The following is an 18,414-nucleotide window of genomic DNA, read 5'->3' as shown; positions in this document are numbered from 1 at the left end:
ATCCTTCCTTCCTTGCTTTTTAAGGATTACATTGCATCCATGTGATAATCCAAAATAATCACCCTATTTTAAAGTTATCTGATTAGCAACCTTATATCTACCTGCAATCTTAATTTTTCTTTGTCCTATAACCTAACATATTCACAGGTCCTGGGGATAAGGATGTGGAACCGTTTGTGGGGCCATGATCTTCCCACTACATCATCCTCTAGAAGGATCTAAAAAGTGGTAAGTCCCTTCCGTTTATTTAATAGCTGTTATGTTTCCTATCCAGATCCACACTTAGAGGCAGAAAACATTTATTCAAGACCCTCTCTGAAACTGTTGCTCTTATAACCCGGGATGACCAATTCAGTCATAATCACTGAGGCCACGGTTTTTTCCCCCCAACAGAAAAATGGAAACAACAAAATTTACTGACAAAGATACTACAAAGATTAAATGTGGTAATGTTTACAAAAGTTCTATAAGCATCAAACTCCATATAATATAAGAAATCATTATGATAAAGATCTCCAGCACCAAGGTTATCTGAGTTTGTACTGATGGTGGTTTTGGTTGTTTTGTTCCTTAAAAGAAATGGCATAAATAAACTCTTGCATAGTTTGACCAAATCAGAACTAAAATTAACAATGTCATCCACAATCTGAGTACAGCATTTTTGTTACCCCATTTTTGATGGCACTTTTGTGCAGAAAAACCAATAGTGAACATAAATTTGAGTTTTCTTATTTAAAGTTTTATTCAGTTTTCTTCAAAAATAACATTGGGAAGCAGATAACCTTCACCTTTATTTGATCTGAGAAGAAATCACTGTGGTAATTTGTATACTATATTTCCTGCTAGACTCTTTAAATGGAAAAAATGTGTCTCATTCATTTTTGTAACTCTAGTGCCCATAATGTTGCCTGGTAAGTGAAGCTCTTAAATTAATGAATATTTATTAAATTAACACATGAGCTAATATGTTAATGATTAATTAGTTAGTTAATTAGAGATATAGATTAGGAATTTGTCCATGCTGCTGTTACATAGTTATAAATCTCTATCTATCTTTATTTGTCAGTTTCTTATTAACCCCACCTCAAGGTTTCCAACATCAAGCAGAAACTGGCCTTTGCCCGGAGTTTGGAAAGTCACTAAAATTCTCTTTAAAGCAACTTCTTTAAATGAGGAACAACAGCCTCCAATTTACATTCCCAACCACCACTCTCATGACCAAATATTTCTCCCTAAAGTTCCCCTAAGAAGGGTCCTACAGGGAAGATTTTGAACTTTGTCAAGTAAAAGGAGTGAAGATCTATAATTGGGTACCCAGTGTTTAACTGGGTACTTTACCTAAGATAGTTGTAAATATTGCTTTTATGGATCCAGGGAAGGATTTCATAGAGGCTAAGAAATGTTTTTAGGGGCCAAAGATCTGATTGTGCACCTCCTGGACTCTCACTGGCCTTGACTGAAGCAGAGCTTATATCACAGGGGTCAGTATATGTCATACCATCAGATGTGTTCCAATAAATCAAAGGTTTATACAAATCCCGGGACCTACTTTGTTATTACAATTATTGAGGTGACATAGATTAATAAAATCAAATAAGTTTCAAGTGTACGATTCAACAATATGCCACGTGCATTGTGTGTTCACCACCCAAAGATAGATTTCCTTCTACCACTAAATATTTATTCGACCCCTTTACATCCCCCTATTCCCCTTCCCTCTGGTAACCACTAATCCACTGTCTGTATCCATGAGTCTTTATTTGTTTGGCATGTTTGTTTATTGCTTTCAGTTTTATGCCCTACATATGAATGAAATCATATGGTTTTCGATGTTTTCTGTCTGACTTGTTTAACTAGCATGATGGATCTCAAGATCCATCCATGTTGCCCCAAATGGCAGTATTTCATCTTTTCTTATGTCTGAGTAATATTCCATTATATAAATTTTCCACATCTTCTTTATCCAATCATTTTTGTGGGACACATTGGTTGCTTTCATGCCCTGACCACCGTGAATAATGCTGCTATGAACGTTGGGGTGCATATATCTTTGCAGATAAATATTTTCAGGTTTCGGGGGTAAATACTCAGAAGAAGAATTGCTGGATCATATGATAATTCAATTCTCAGTGTTTTGAGGAACCTCCATACTGTTTACATAGTGGTTGTACCACTTTACATTCCTACCAGTCTGACTCCAGAACCTACTTTTGTGGGGCTCAAGCCACAACCAATTGAATCTTCCACAGGATGGATGCTTCACAAATTGGAACAACTTAATAAGAAGACAGCGGGAGCTGGGCCCTTGATGATTTCATACCGTCTGATTTTGCCAAGAGGAGCGAAAGTCTTTTGTCAGCTTTGAGCATTGTACATCTGTGCTCAATAACTAGGGGAATTGGTTCCATTTATCTTCCCCTCCAAATTGGAAAGTTTAAAAAAAAAGACCCTATGAATAGGCCACTGCAATTAGAAAATGCTGCTAATTGTATCAAGAAGTTAAAAGAAAAAGATATGTTTTATTAAATTTTCCTTAAAATACTCTTGAATTTAGAATATAAAAGGAAAGAGAACTTGACAAATGTGACTATTTCCTGGCATCAAAAAATTTCAATTCAACAATTAATTCCACAATAATCACTTTGCCAATCTCACAGCAAATATCTCTGGATTCACCCAAACCTAATACTGCACGGCAGCATTTTAAATTGTTTCCACTTTGGGCACTCATTAAACATTGAGATGGTCAGGCACATAATGAATTCTTGCAGTAATGAATTGTCACTACATTTTTCTTTACCAACTTACCATAGATTCTAGTGTAGAAATAATTATTTCACAGTAAAATATTAATTTAACTCTATAAGGAAACTAATCCACATGTTGAAAAGGGAATTCATTAAATGTTCCCCTGAGAGGTTTTATCTACAGATTTGCCTAATTTTCTAAGTCCATGTGTATTTTCAACTAATATAACCTCTTATTATTGCAGTTTAAGAGACAGAATTTTATTCAGCAAAGCTGAAATACATTTCAGTCATCTGGACTTTTATTCATCTTATTTACACTAATTCAGATCTGTGTTTCCCAAAAATTTTCAGCAAAATCCACCTTTGTCAAATATGGTATTTCCCATATTTTTAATATGAATGCTCCAAAGCACACACACATGCACACACACACAGAGACTTACAAAGAATGTGTTAGAGTGTGTATATGTGTGTGTGTGTGTGTGTGTGTATGTGTGTGTGTACTTTGTCATTAATGCCAATTTTTCCTATCACAAGATTGTTTAGTGAACTGGTTTCAAAAATAAATAGAAAGAAGAGTGAACAATGTATTTTAAATTATTGTGGCATTGTGTGTGGGGAATGATAATGTTTACTGTTAATTTATTTTAAAATTTATTTGGGAATTATTTTTCTTATAAAGAACTTTGAACTCTTTGGAGATTTCACATGTTGAAAAGAAAATTTATACATATTTCCCAGGACAGATTTCACATGTTGAAAAGAAAATTTATACATATTTCCCAGGACAGATTGTTTCAATTACCTACATATTTACTTAAATTTCCTAATCCTTATGTATTTTCAACTAATATAACCTCTTGTTTTCCTAATCCTTATGTATTTTCAACTAATATAACCTCTTGTTAAGAGCTAACTTGAACTCAAATCAACAAAAGGTAAATTTCATTATCTAGATTTTTATTCTATCTTACTTACATCAATTCAGATCTATGGTCCCCTAAATTTTCTTTGGCAAACTCAGGTAACCACTAAGCCCACATGAAGTAAATACTTCCAGTCACCTGCTATAAAATTACAAAATTTCTAACTTGTCTTACCTATTTACACATGTTTAAGACCTTTCTTTGGGGATGGAACAGCAGCATTACTTTGGCAGAGCCCATGATCATCTACTGATCTGGGTTTTTCTACGCACTGCTTTGAGACAAACTTTTCATTGAAAGCAAAAACCAATTCATCAAAGCAAAGAATTCTTGCAGAGAAATATCTACTCTCTCGCATCTTTAACTTGAGGGCAGTTCCAAAACCCAATCTTGTTTAAGGTTACATTAACACTCCTAAAGCCACCCACAAGAACCCAGACTTTCTCTAATCCAAGCCCTTTCCTACTGCTCCACCTCAATGCACGTGTTCAGGAGGATTCTTGTAAACCAAATGCTATTCAAGCAAAAAAGTGATCTGAGGTTGAGGCGAATCCCCACCTCAGTTATGAGAATAACTGTACCAGTAGAAAGCTGACTGCCTCCATCTGCTGAAATAACTTGTTGAAAACCAATCAACCACAGACAGCTGATTATTCTGAGGTACTTTTAAAATGTAAGGTCTTTTTTTTTTAATTTTTGGAAACTTGACTTCTATTATTTAAGATGGCCCATTCCACAACAATGGTTCATAATTAGGTCTATTTATTTTGACAGTCCATAGCTCATGATAAAAGGCCATCTGCAACATTTTCAAATTAAGGATTTTTCCTACATTATTATTCAGAAAGTGAAATATTGAGGCTTGAAAGGAAAATGTAATCAAAGATCACAACATAAAATTCCATTATCACAGTGTCTGGTTTTGCCTCTGCTTTCTCAATTTAGAGGAGGAACTAGAAGTAAATGAGATAAGTAGTGAGGCATAAAGGATGGGGGAATGGAATTGCTGAGTTACAGTACAGTGAGTTACATTACAATCTCAAGAGCAAAGACTGCCTTTTCTTTTTCTTCCTTCCATGTCCGCAAAGCATGATACACAAGCTATACTGTGACCTGTGAATATAGGGTATTAAGATTAAGAGGGGGGCAGAAAAGCAAAGAAGCCAAAATTCTCTTTGGACCCTCTCACCCTCTGCCTCAGCATCCCTCTACCCTGTTAGGGTGTCTATTCCATGAGTTATTTGAATGCCCTACCGAAATCACATTCCCCAGCCTACTCATGACCACTGCCAGGGCCACAATGTAGAGTTCTTTACTGCACAAGATACCCAGATCCAGGGGGCAAATGAGAGCTGAAACCCAGTCCACAGTTACCAAGAGAATCAGCTACTAGTGCCCAGCTGGGAAGGCCTACTATTTGTGAGCTGCTTTGCAAATGCTAGAGATATCGTGCCATTACCCAGGAGGTTACTCAACATAAAGGCTAAATCAAGTCAAGGAAAGTGGTCAGAGTTGCAATCACTGCCGTGAAGGTGACTGCCACATTTATGGGCCTGTAAATTTCTGGGCGGATCGATCAGTTTCCACTTTGGCCTGATCAGCACAAAGTGATGACTTTGGTTGGTACTACTTGAATGACTAATGTTTTACCATCTAGAGCAGGAGTGGCCCAGCTCAGGGGACTAACTCCTGTCTAAGTTGTCAAGAGAGTTACTGTCCCATAGAATTCGCTGCTGCGGGTCAACTTGAAAATCCACACCTACTCCCAATGCAGGAATTCCTTCTATAACACCGCTGGTATTCCAGACACTGGCCTCCATTCAAACATTTCTGATGAGGAGTCATTTCTCCAAAAGCAACTCCTTTATATATCGAGAGAACCATCTTTTCCTCTATTCTCCTAGATCAAGAATTAGAATAATTATTATTATTTATTAAATGCTTATTGTGGACTTTACATATATGAATTTATTTAAGCCCCATGCCAACCCTGTGAAGTAGAGATTACCACTGCCCTTTTTCAAATGAGGAATAGATTCAGAAAATGAAGGAACACGTCCAAGGTCACACAGCCAAGCAAGTATTTGAACCAGGTCTGTCTGACTCCAGCACCCTATGTGTACTCACTAAGCCCTCCTCCCACGTGTTTAAGCATCTATCTCAACATTACAATGAGGTACACACCCAAAAATTGAAATCTCAGGTCTTTAAAATTTCATAATTTGATTATTAATACAAATAAGGGAGAAAAGGCCGGTTTAAGCCTATTTAAAGCTCATTTAAATAATTACTTCTTATTTCCTTCCATCTGACCCATTCCAGGGCTATTTAATAGCTGCACTCTCAAAAAGTGGTACTGCTCCTCCGTTTCCAGGTTCTTGGAGTGGGGGTATGAGAGGTCGAGGGATGAGGGTGGGAGTCAGTACAATGTTACCTCTTGGTACTGTTTACGGAAGCCTCAAGAAAGCTATAAAGTAAAAGAGTTTCGAATGTTATCTCTTTATCTCTTCTCCTACTTGAAATATAGAATATTAATAAGTGATTTAAAAGGAAAAAAGATATCAGTTAGAAGAAAAATTAAAGGTTTAAAAGAATGCCTTTGGTTAAAATGAGCTGATTATGTATGAACAAATTGTGGTCTTCCAACATCTGAACCCTTTTTATATTTGGTAAATTTCCCACCATATGGGTCTTCATGAGAAACAAAGCCACTTTTATTATAGCAGTCAAAATTGACAGACTCTTGCTTTCTCAGCCCCTCTGGCAACTATGACATAGATCATGAGCTAGCCATGAGCAATGAGACACGCCTACCCTGGGGCTTCAAACCAGTGACTCAGAGAACAGAGAGACTTTATTCTGGTGACTGTGATGACAGTGGTTGCCAGGCCAACATCATCAGCAGCACCAAGCAGCAGAACCCAAGGCCAACACCAGCAGTGGGTAGGCAAGTCACTGTGTCGTGTTCAGCAGGGGCAGCGGTAATGGCCCACAAGGCTAGTTCTGTGGTGTGATTTTGACTGTGGGTCTGTCTTTTCTTTGTTCCCACCCACATTCTAAGTCTGGTGCTGAAATTTCACAATGATTCTATCAGACTCCTGATACTTTTTCAATAGCTTGCCTTGACGTTTCTTAATGGATATGTTATATAAAAAGACATATTTGTACTACCTAAATCAGAACAACTGTCATAGCATCAAGTCATATTAGGAGCTGCCCCAGACCTCTATCAGCATGTGAAGCTTATGCTACCTTTAGATCTGGAAAATCACAGGGATGGCCAGACTCATATATGTTTTATTACTACATTACACAGTGACCACCACCTCAGAATCTTACTGCAGAAGATTGTGGAATGGGAAAACAGAAATGGATGAGATGATGGTTCAAAAGTTTTTCCTTAGTTTCCCACTATAATGTAAATTATTATCAAACCCCAGGTGTGGGTAATAACATAAATTTCTGGTCCTAACATCCTATCATAAAGTATACCAATTTACAGAACTAAACATGAGGGCTATGCGGTATCGAGAGTAGAGGGGTGAAGATTACTTAATGCATAAATTTCTTCATTTAATTGTGCATCCGGGCAACATCAAAACAGAGCACTTGGGATGAAGGTCTTCTAAACTTCTTTAAAATAGAACCGTCTTTATAAACAAGGAAACTGCTATGGAGTACACAGGGCTTTATTGCACAAAAGCCATATCTTAATAAGGGAAAATTGTTTAACAAGTGATCATAGTAAAACTGTCAAGAAAAGCAAAAACAAGAAAAATGCAAATTTCAAAAAGTTGTTCAGAGGAAGAGAATGCAAAAGGGGAAGAGCTTACATTTCATAAATGAGCAGTGGATCAACAGGGGTTTATTTTATTATTAGGCTTAAAACTATATAAAATAAACTCTTGAATATATTAATATAATTCATAATGAAAAATCTAAAGACACAAAGACACAAAGAACAAATAATGATAAAATAGTACAAAGGACAATGTTTCAAGAGCATCTGTCTTCAAACTACTCAATTGTTAAATCTCCAAATTGTTAAACAATACACATTCCTGGAACGGGCACATGATGAGGACAGAACCTGCATCCTTTTCGCAGCAAGACTACTGGGCAGATAGAGACTCTGCACCTGATTATCACATGCAGATAGAGGTGATCACTTGACATTGGTTCTCATCAAGGGCAATTCACTGGCTCGCGGCAGCATCTGACTCCAGCCCCATCTCAAGGATCCATATGTGAAACGTGAGCACTGGCTAATTCTCTGTTTTAACAGGAACTTCCCAGGAAACTCCAACCCTGCAGAGACCCCACCAGTTTGCCCAGCCTTGATTAATGTACCGTTTATTACGGAACATTGACTAGGTTCCCAGAACATATTTGCAGCATTTGCCTCAACAGATACATCTGGCTCAATAAACTGATACACTCTGTCCTCTTCCTGCAACGTCTAAATAAGAAACCCGGAGAGCTTCCAGCTCTTTCGTTAACCTTTTAAAACACGAGAAATGAGTCTCAATGAAACCTAAACATGAGTTACCAAAGTGCTGGAGCCAGCTGGCTAAAGTCGATCAGCACCTGAAAGAGGGGGGTGAAGCCTAAGAAAAAAGAAGACAGGAAAGAACTTTCGGGAGGGCATACAGTCAATGCTGCAGCCTCGAGTTTATTTAGCATAGCCTTTATATATCTTTTTGAACACAATAGCAAAGCACGGAGTACAATACCATAGGAATGCTGGCATTTACATAAGTTCCTATACATCTTTTCCTCAGGGTCAGTAATGTTTAACTGCACACCCTACTTCCTGGAACCATTGTTTAAGCAGTCTCAGCAGCTGCTTCATGGCTATCAGCTACGTGACTTCGTCAGTGCCTCATACTGGCTCCCCTCATGTCTCAAAATGGCTCCCGACACCAAAGTAGGGAAGAAACACAAAACTATAAATCCTAATCGACCGAGTATAAAAGAAAAATATTGAACAAAAACTTACATTGGGACGCTAACAGCTGAAAGACACAACTAATGACTTCAAATGCTGCCTCTCTGAGTGATGATGATGGTGGTGATTGTTTCTTTGTACTAGAAATACCTGAAAATAGCAATAATGAGAGAACAATAATTCCATCCGCAATGCCCATAGTCAAAGAACATTGAACAATAACAGCAAGTAAAATTTGCAAAACATCCTAGAAGATGTGTGATGTACTTGAGAAAAAAGTACGCATTTGGCCATTCAGAGATCTTACAGTGAAATCTCGGCTCTATTACTTTCCTCCCTGAGTCTCAGTCTCCTCACTTGTGTCATGAAGACAGTAATGTCTACCTCATGGAGGTGCTGTGAGATTTACATGATAGTGTGTGTGTGTGTGTGTGTGTGTGTGTGTGTGGAAGTTGCTCAATAATTGTTGGCCCATTCCCATTCCCTGGAACACTGACAGCCACAGAGCTGCATTATTCATAATTGCCATGGGCCCAGGTGGTCTCTCCAGGCCCATGAGTTCCTTGGAATCCATGGTGATACCACTGAGTTCATAGTCACACCTGGATGGCCTAGAGAAATTTTCTACAGCATGCACAAGCCATGGCTAGATAAGGGTACCCAGCATTGAAGATCATATTTAGAGCAGTAAACTGGCTTTACTCTGGGCCTACAGGTGTGATGATGTTTTATTGATACTTAACAACCAGTAAAACTCCAATTGATATTTATAAATCAGGTTGGCTTCAGACAAAGCTATAACACAGTCTTAAAGCTGTCATGGTTGATCCCCACTTACACTCATAGTATGTCCCCTGTGCTCTCATCATCAGGTACCCTATGACTAGATTTGGTAAACATTCTCTGTTCTTCTGTAAGCTCTTCAGAGTTATCTTCTGAGGCCTATCAAACCAGACTACACCTCATGCCTCACCTCAAAAATTTACCTGCTTAACGTTCCACTTATGGAATCACAAATCAAACCATTTACAGGATCTTCACTCTAATTCTCATTGAATTAATAGAAAAACAATGGCCCCAGGGATTCAGGGAAGTCGTGCCAGGTACCAGGTAACATCAGAGCCAGGTCAGGAGGCCAGACTCTGTGGCTCCTGGGCCAGAGCTGCTTCCACCACACAGCGCTCTCTGCCTTTGATGAGATACTCGGCAGCTGGACCAGAACCACAGCACACAATGGTTTACTGTATTCCTGCTCTAAGTAATATTCACTTGTAAAAGGGACTTTTAGCTGAATGGAATGAGCAATGCTTAAATTTCAAAACAGAAACCAGGACCAATGGAAAGATATTTGGGGTTGAATAAGAGGCTTTTATCCTCCCCCAAATCGTTCCATTTAGATGACCAGCTACACTCCCAGGAAATGTTCTACGGATGAAGGAAAATGTGACCTCCGTCTCCAGCCACCTATCTATTGAAAAGCATCTGCTGAGTGTTCAATATATTCCAGAGATATTACTATGGGAACTGAAAAAATGACTCCTTCCCACATTTTTACATTCTAAGTGTCAGGTATCGCACTAAGCCCTTATTTGCCTTATCTGGCTCAGTTCTCACAAAAATCATGTGAAGTAGATATTATATCCTACTGTACAGGTGGGCAAAGTAGAGCTAAGAGAAGTTACATAAATGCCTGAAGTCCTGAAGTTAGAAGGTAGCCAGAGCTGAGATTCAAACAAGGCCCAGCCTCCTGCAGAGCCTGTGCCTTTGTCCCCTTCCTGGTGCTCTCTCCCCACAGGTGCACAGCTGACCTGTTGAGGGAGTGTCAGGAGACTCAAGAAAAAGCATGTGAAGAAGTTAGCACAGTGCTTGGTAGATAGTAAATGCTTTATCTTTTTAATCTGGACAGGACAAACCATCTTACAAAACTTCTGCTTAGTTTGGAACTCAATGCACTTTGGTTTGCAATGTCAATGTTATTATATAAATAGCATATAATTTTACTCTGATCATTTTATTAAAACTGTCTGCAATTTTCCTTGGATGCAAAAAAAGAAAAAAAAAAATCTAGATTTTCTGGTTTCCGCAGTCTGACCAAGCTATCATTTGTGTGCCAACACCCCCCAGTCATCTAATTCTTTTTTGTCTCTCTATATATTTATTTATCTGGAGACAGGGCCACATTCCTTCCTCATTTAGTAGTACACAGTGCAGGGGTGGTGTTCAGTAAAACCATGTTGACTGCCTGGCTAAGCACCATGAGAATGTAATGTTGAGCAACCATTCTTTGCTTGGAACAATGGGTTTGTTAACTTGAATAATTAAAATTTGAAGACTTCCTCTGGGATTGCATTACCTCTGCTCCAGTGACTACCAAGCCACTAAATGCAATTTCAGAGGCATACAGTTTTTAGAGCAGCAATATCCAATAGAACTTTCTGTGATGACAGAAATGTTCTATGTTTTCTCTGTCAAGTATAGCAGCCACTAGCCACATGTGGTTACTGAGCACTTGAAATGGAGTTGTGGGGTTGAAAACTTGAATTTTTAATTGTATTTAATTTTAATTAATGTAAATAGCCACATGTAGCTGATGGCCATTATATTAGACTATACAATTCTAGAGAAATTAATGGTAGAAAAATTGATTCACGGAGGACAGAGTGAGGGCTCAGTAACCTGACAATGCAGATTTTAATAGATCCTTAACTCTCCAGAAGCACTACCACCAAGAGGGCTTGAGCCATTTGGAAAGAGATAAGTTTTCCTGTAATGCTCTTTCTTTCTCTAATCTTGAACTCCTTTCAGGTAGGACCCAGACCACCCTCCATCAGGAACCAGAGAAAGGGATGGGACTTAGAAATCTTTAGGCCATCTTTCTACAGAGGAGGAAATTGGAGTTCAAAGATGAAGCCACTGACCCCAGGTCATACAATGGCACAATTATAGAAGTCTCCTGATACACAATCCACTCCGTTTCAACTAAACTTAGCTGACATCTCTCAGCTCTCATCCCTAATAAACTAAGATAAGATTTCAAGGGTTTTAAGAAAACAACAAAAATGTGTAAAAGGTGACAAAAGTAGATGTAGGGACTAGAATCCTCATCAGCCAGTTATAGCCAAGCAAAAATATGTTACCTGATTTTTCAGTTTTCCCTAAAGAAGCAGAGAATAGAGTTTTAACCTCTGGCTTAATCTGTTTCTCCTCATCCTCATAACTGTCCTTACTTCCTAACTACCAGGAATATTTGCATTATAATAGAGAACTTGGAATTTTGAAAATGTCTTTAAAACTCGGGGGAATAAATACAAGGTGGGATTTGAGGCACTATGAGGAAAATGAGGCCACTTAGCCCTACCCAGAATCCCTAAAACCATTTCACATAATGGCTGCCACTATATCCAGCTCAAAGCTAGCCAGGAGTCTCATTACACATACTAAGAAAACAAAAGACAGCAAATCACTTATTGTTCTAAGATTCTCAAATGCTTACAGTATTGTTTATTAATTATATCATAGGGCCTGTATCCATTTGGTAAGAAACATATGCTGAGTGTGAGGCAGACACTTTGCTCAGACTTTTGTAGAACTTATTATATTTTAACCTTACTAGATAGTGATTTATTATTCCTAATTTATAAATCATAGATTATTGAGGTTAAGTATCTTGCCCAAGAGCACAAGGGAGCAAGTAGCAGAACATGGATTCAAAAAGCAGTTAGGCTCTAAAGCTCTAGCACTTTTCATCACATCCTACCCCCTTCTCACTGCATCAACTACACCCATTGAGACTCCTTATTCTTTCCAACAGATGGGCTTTGGGTGGCTCTCTACACAATAAATCATCTTGCCCTTTTTGTTTTCTTTCCTAAAGTACTGTTTCATCATTAATAAATGACGAAAGTTCCATTACCATTATTGAGAAAAATAATTGAGAAATTTTTTTTGCTAAATCAAAATAATGACAAAATAAAATTTAATATCTGCAGTGACAAATAATTTGAAAGCATCCCTCTGTAAAAATTTACCCCATTCCTGATACCTGTCAGCAATGGGTCAGACATGTGAGTCTACATATATTCTTCTTAAAATTGCCATGTCTAAATATTTAAAGTGTAGGATTCTTAATGTGGAAAATTAATTTCAAAACTAAATGGAAAAAGAAGAGGGACTGGAGACAACAAATGTGTTATCCCAAACTCTTTCAATCATTTTCTCTATCTAAAGTAAAAATTGTCAATGTGCTACTTTTCAGTCATAACTCTCGTCTGTTCGAGATGCCATATTTATAGTGATTAATGGGTAGAGTCTAGAATTTCTAATACTTTATACTGAAGATAAATTGATACATAGTCCTCAGCAAATTCCATTTAAACTCATGATTCTTCTATAAGTGTCCCCCGGAACAGCTGCCACATTCTTAAATTCTAGGCAAAATTTATGCTCATACTTCAATATTTGATTATTGTATAAGAGCTTAATGTAAAACTCTCAAAATGGCAATAAAAATATTGTAGTTCTTTACTTCATTCCCAGCTGCTTTGTGCTCTCAGCTTTATATTATCATGCCTTTGAATAAAGACTAATTTCATTTACTTTCTATCAGTTGTGTTAATAAAAATACTAAGTGTTATTGAGAAAATAGGTCTATATGGTACAATTAGCTAATACCCATTCCTTCTATTTTTTGTAAATTATGTTGAAATAAATGATAATAAAAATGAGTTTGGGAATTTCACTCTGCTTCCCAGTGGCTGGTTAAAAAAGTACCATAAACTCAGCATAATTAGTCCTTTTCACTCTAAGAACCAAGAGCAGTGGATTAATGAAATGTGGACTGGAACTGGAAATGAGGTGGGAATGAGGAATGCAAAAGGCCAGAGGAAGAGAGGTGATGGACTAGAAAGAGAGGAGGAGCAGCGTGGACTAGAGGTGGAAAAGACGTGTGTATGTTTGAAAAAGTTCTGACAAGCAGCTGCTCAGTAACAAAGGGATCACATAATACATAAGAGCACCTCTACCTATTTTATTATGACTACCAAGGATTTCAAGCAATTGCTATCTAGCACTGAGCTCCTAAACATATTAGAATTGAGGAAGGAAACTTTTCTTTTAGAAGATCATCAAAAAAATCTCTACCTTTGAAAAAAAAATTAAAGGTCAGAGTGCTTGCACAATAAACATAACCCAGATCAAGAGCAGATCCATAGACCATCTCCTATCCCCAATTACAAGGACCTAATCCTTGGACCTCTCTTCCATGTCCTTTCATTCTTGAAGTAGCTTAAAATATACTCCCAAAATTCTTACTCTTCCCATTAAGAAGCAGGCTCGCCTCCACTAGAATCTGAGTAGATTTCATGGCTGCTGCAATCAGGAGAAGACAATGGAATGAAGTTATGTCATTTCTGAGGCTTGTCATGAAAAGCAACTCAGCTTCTGTCTCCTTTGCTGAAAACGTGTATGTATGCGCCCCCGAGTTCCATGTACTATGTCTGGCATAGTGTGTGGCCACCAGGCTATGAGGAAGCTGAGCCACAAACATGGAGCCATTCTAGTCACCACACATGTGAGCGAAAAAGTCTTCCAGCTCCAGCATCAAAGACTCCCTTGCCTTTCCAATCCTCGGGGATAGAGCAGAGCCAGCCCACCCCTGCTGTGCCCTCTCTGACTTCCTGTCCCTTAGTGTCCCACATGAGCATAGGGAGATGGTAGTTCTCAGCTGCTAAATTTGGAGGTAATTTGTTACTCAGCATTAGTCTCTGGAACAATTCTTTTACTCCATTCACACATTTGATCTTTTTCTGTGAAGGCTTCAATCCTTAAATGAGTAGTTTCTAATTGTTTGTAGCCCAAACTCTCTGTTTAAATAAAAATGTCTACATAAGCATTGGCTGACCGAAGTTCTGAGGCTCCATAGCCCACAACTTGAAAATCACCCTTCTTCCAGAAAATAAATAGGTGACTTTCCTTTTAATCATCAAATAATGTCTAGAATTCTTTCTTCTCTTGAAAACCTTCCCAGATTAATCATTACAGAGGTTGGTTGATGGCGTGTGATTTCTTCTAACATCCGTTCCCTACTCCCACCACCAATAACCACTGACATGTATGTGTTGAGCAACTATATACATCATAAAAGATGTGAGACAGATATGAGTCATGATGCCTCCCTTCAAAGAACTTCTAATCTTGGCTGAAAGGCAGTGCTAACTCCCCCATCAGAATTATAGAACAAAATAATAGAGAGCTCTATTCTCACCATTACCTTATACATAATAAAAATATAGCAAATCCTATTTCCATACTTATAAGTTATATTTGTTCCATGTATATCACCAGTGCTAATAAAAATAATGATTCCTTATATCTGAAATAAGATAATATTCAATCGCCTGTTCATATATTCAATAATTTGAGCTCTTTGTATTTGTCAGGCCCTCTGCTAAGCTCTGGAGAATACCCTAGAGAATAAGACAGACACAGTGCATGTCCTACTGGGAGATACAGACAATTAACATGTAAACATTTAAAAACTGTGCTTATGCAGGAAAAGAATATAAGAATGATGATGTAATATTGACAATAAGTAGAAGCAGGATGGCTCCTCTTGTTGGGATGGTCAGAGATGACGCAGGACAGTGACTGAAGTGGCAGCCTTCGAGGTAGGTCTTAAAGATGAGGAGCCAGCTGGGAGAAGATACAGGGAACAGAGTTTTGGGCAATGGAATAGCAGGAAAAAAAGCCCTGAAGCAAGAAAAACCATGTCATGTTCCAGGACCAGAAAGGTCCGTGTGGCCAGAGAGATGGGGGAGGAAGGAGGAAGGAACAGAGCTGTGAGAGGAAGAGGTAGTATGTGCCATGATACCAAGCCTGTGAATGCTCTGAAAATCATAAAATGCCTTTGACTGGTCTCTTCATGTCTCTGAAACCACAACCTACCCAAGGGTAAAAGCAATCTAAATAGCAACTAGATCCTGTGCTAATAGTTACATCATTATCATAGTAAAGTGTATATTGATTATATGCTTATGTTGAATTAATAGTTTGGAAAATATTGCTGTGCTCTTTCCTTGCTTTTCAAATAAAAAGAAAAATACTTAGGACAGAAAAAAAGAAGGAGCTGATAGTAGTATCTGGCATTCAAAAGGTTTTATGCAAATCTTACTAATATTTGTCTTGAGAAAGAATTTTTAAATACCTGTATTACATTTCACATATCACATATCAGGAGTTTCCTCCCCACACTGGGGATATGTGACATAGAAGACTGTGGAGAAACCATTGTCTTATCCTCATTCCAGTGACTGGGAGAAGGAAAAGGAGAGGGAAGAACAAAGTGATCAGATATGTGTCTTAGGAGTGTTGTATAGGCAACAAGGAAGCTAAAGAAATGAAGGATTCCAATTCTGTTCCTGTTTAGAGCTCTAGAGAGACATGACCTCTGAGACTGTACCATGCCAAAGAACATTTGGAGGCAGTTAAGCAGAGAGAGACCTTGGAGTGTAACTTTTCTAAGCATCTCTTGGTTTCCTGTGGGAACCTCTGTGGCAGTGCTAGGGCTCAGGGGTTTCATAGTTCCATAAGGGGTTAAGTAAGAAAGGAACTGAGCTGAGAGCCAATATGTCAGCCTGGTGAGGAATGAGATGGTGCTGTAGCAAAGGCTGGGTGTGGAGAATCTACCCAGTGGCATTCAGCCGCTGTTTCTGAAGCAGGACAGGGATTCAGAGGGCCCATAACACAGCGGTGAGAATGAGATGATGCTCAGAGAGCCAGGAAGACATCCAGACTCTAGCCAATCCCAAAAGACACACTGGATTCTGTGTTACACTAGCTCATATCTTCACCAAGAATGCTTGCAGGCCACATAGCAAGTGGGTGGACAAGTGGAGCAGCAGACATCATGTCTAGGGCTCCAGACTCTTCCTTCCCACCAAAAGCTTTCCTAAGCTTCTCCTCTCCCCTCCCCCCCCCATACTCTCATCTCATCTTGGAGAGGAGCCTGGAAAAGCCTGGAACACTGAGAGATCTAAAAATCTGAGCCCTTTTTTTCTAGAGAAAGCATTATCTCAAACCAATACAGCAGACTAAGATTTAAAACTTGGACATTTAATTCTCCTTCTAAACAGCAAGAGTTTGCTCCAAAGGAAGATCACATTAGTTAAAATCAAAATTAAGGAGCTATATGTTCTTTGCCTATCCAGATGTACTGGGAATGAAATTTATGACTCACCACAGTGCTTTACAAATATCATCTCATTTAATCCTCAAAACAAGAAGCAGTCACTATGACTCCCACATTTTACAAGGAGGAAAGTGAGTGTCAGGTTAAACAACCTGCCAACGCTCACACAGCTTCCAAATGAGAGAGCAACCGAAGGCTGGAGTGCCTGACCACTCCAGGTGCTGCCTCTCTGCCCAGGCTTCCTAGTAATAACAATGACCATCACACATTAAAGCTTATGTATTCACAAATACCCACAGGGAATCTACCATGGGGAAGGAACAGTCTTAACTGTTTTGCAAATATGAACTCATTTAATCTCAATACTTATGTGAAGTAGATACTATTATTATTTTCATTTTATATATGAGAACACTGAGCTCAGAAAGCAAAATAACTTGCATCAGATAAATTTTGCAGCTAGTAAATGGAGAAACTCATATTTGAATCAAGGCCATGAAGAATGGGAAATGAGCTATTAACTATCACACTGGGTTAAAAGCAGGTTAAACAACTTTGGAAATTCAAATTTCTTCAAATCTCAATAGTTTTAGGTTGTAACGAAATCTCTAATGGTATAATATACATGGCTAATAAAAAGAAATATAAGTTTCCAAAAGTGTTCATTTCCCATTCACTGTGAAAATCTACCTGAAAATAGCTACAACTGCTAGCTAGCCTCAAAATAGATTATGATGTTTAAAAGAAAAATGAAATAAAAGACTAGCTTAAATAGAAAGCAAAGTTATTCAAGGAATAGAAATATCCTGGACTTTCATATATATTATTACCAGAGCAGAATGAGATAACAGCAGAAAGATCACAAAAGGAAATGCCACATAAGTTTTAGCTAACTCTTTTATCATTATCAGCATCATCATTATTGCAATTATCATAAAAAACCAAGACATCAAAAGATAGCAAAGCAATTCTTCTATAAAAAGTAATTTTTTCAATGGAGGCATTCATTTCCATACCAAAAGCAAGAAATTTCATATTTTAATATCATTTTTAAACATTTAAGTCTAATCTAAACAATTTAGTTCTGAAAGAGTAAAATGACAGTGTTAAAGATCAGCTCTAAATCAGGGAATTAAAAACCAGGTCTAAATAAAAGAAAATGGAGTGAAATTAACCCTAAAATTAGAAATATATTTTACTCTTCCCTGAAATAGTTCTAATCAATTACCTATACATTTTCCACTTTTCCTACATAAAAATCTCAATATAGACACAGAGCTTGTTCCACTATAACTCACCCAGCCACCTAAAGAGGAACTTACTGGAGATGTATAACACTGACCATGTTTATTACCTGCCTAAAGAGTCCTCAAGGCAAATCATGTTTAAAAAGGATTAATATTTTTAACTCACTGACTTAATGAAATAGTAAAATTTTTAAAGTAACTACTTCTTTATGTCTGAGTACTTTTATCCCAATGAAGGAGCTAGGATAAAATCTGGCTCATTTTTGTTTCCTTTGTATTCACTAGGGTTTTCTCCATTTACAGCTAGATCCACCTGAACAATTGGTAAGACATCAAAACAACTACAATTAGTTACTCC

At 37.9% G+C, this 18,414-nt stretch overlaps 1 protein-coding gene across 10 annotated transcripts in view; it reads right to left on the bottom strand.

Moving 5' to 3' along the window:
- PDE4D (phosphodiesterase 4D) overlaps positions 1 to 18,414 on the bottom strand; it is a 1,194,235-nt gene that overhangs the window by 1,106,179 nt on the left and 69,642 nt on the right. For 4 of the 10 annotated variants that reach the window (XM_036226231.1, XM_036226233.1, XM_036226229.1 and 1 more), the window contains exon 2: positions 8,676 to 8,774. The exons of 5 other annotated variants lie outside the window; for them this stretch is intronic. The gene's annotated coding sequence lies outside the window, so the exon portion shown is untranslated. Of the gene's footprint in view, positions 1 to 8,675; positions 11,320 to 18,414 lie in introns of those variants that run through there. One more of the 10 variants, XM_036226232.1, reaches the window with a different exon arrangement.

Source organism: Rousettus aegyptiacus, unplaced genomic scaffold (genome assembly GCF_014176215.1).
Source record: "Rousettus aegyptiacus isolate mRouAeg1 unplaced genomic scaffold, mRouAeg1.p scaffold_m13_p_8, whole genome shotgun sequence".
Classification (NCBI taxonomy): Eukaryota; Metazoa; Chordata; class Mammalia; order Chiroptera; family Pteropodidae; genus Rousettus; species Rousettus aegyptiacus.
This window is presented reverse-complemented; position numbering and strand designations above follow the sequence as displayed.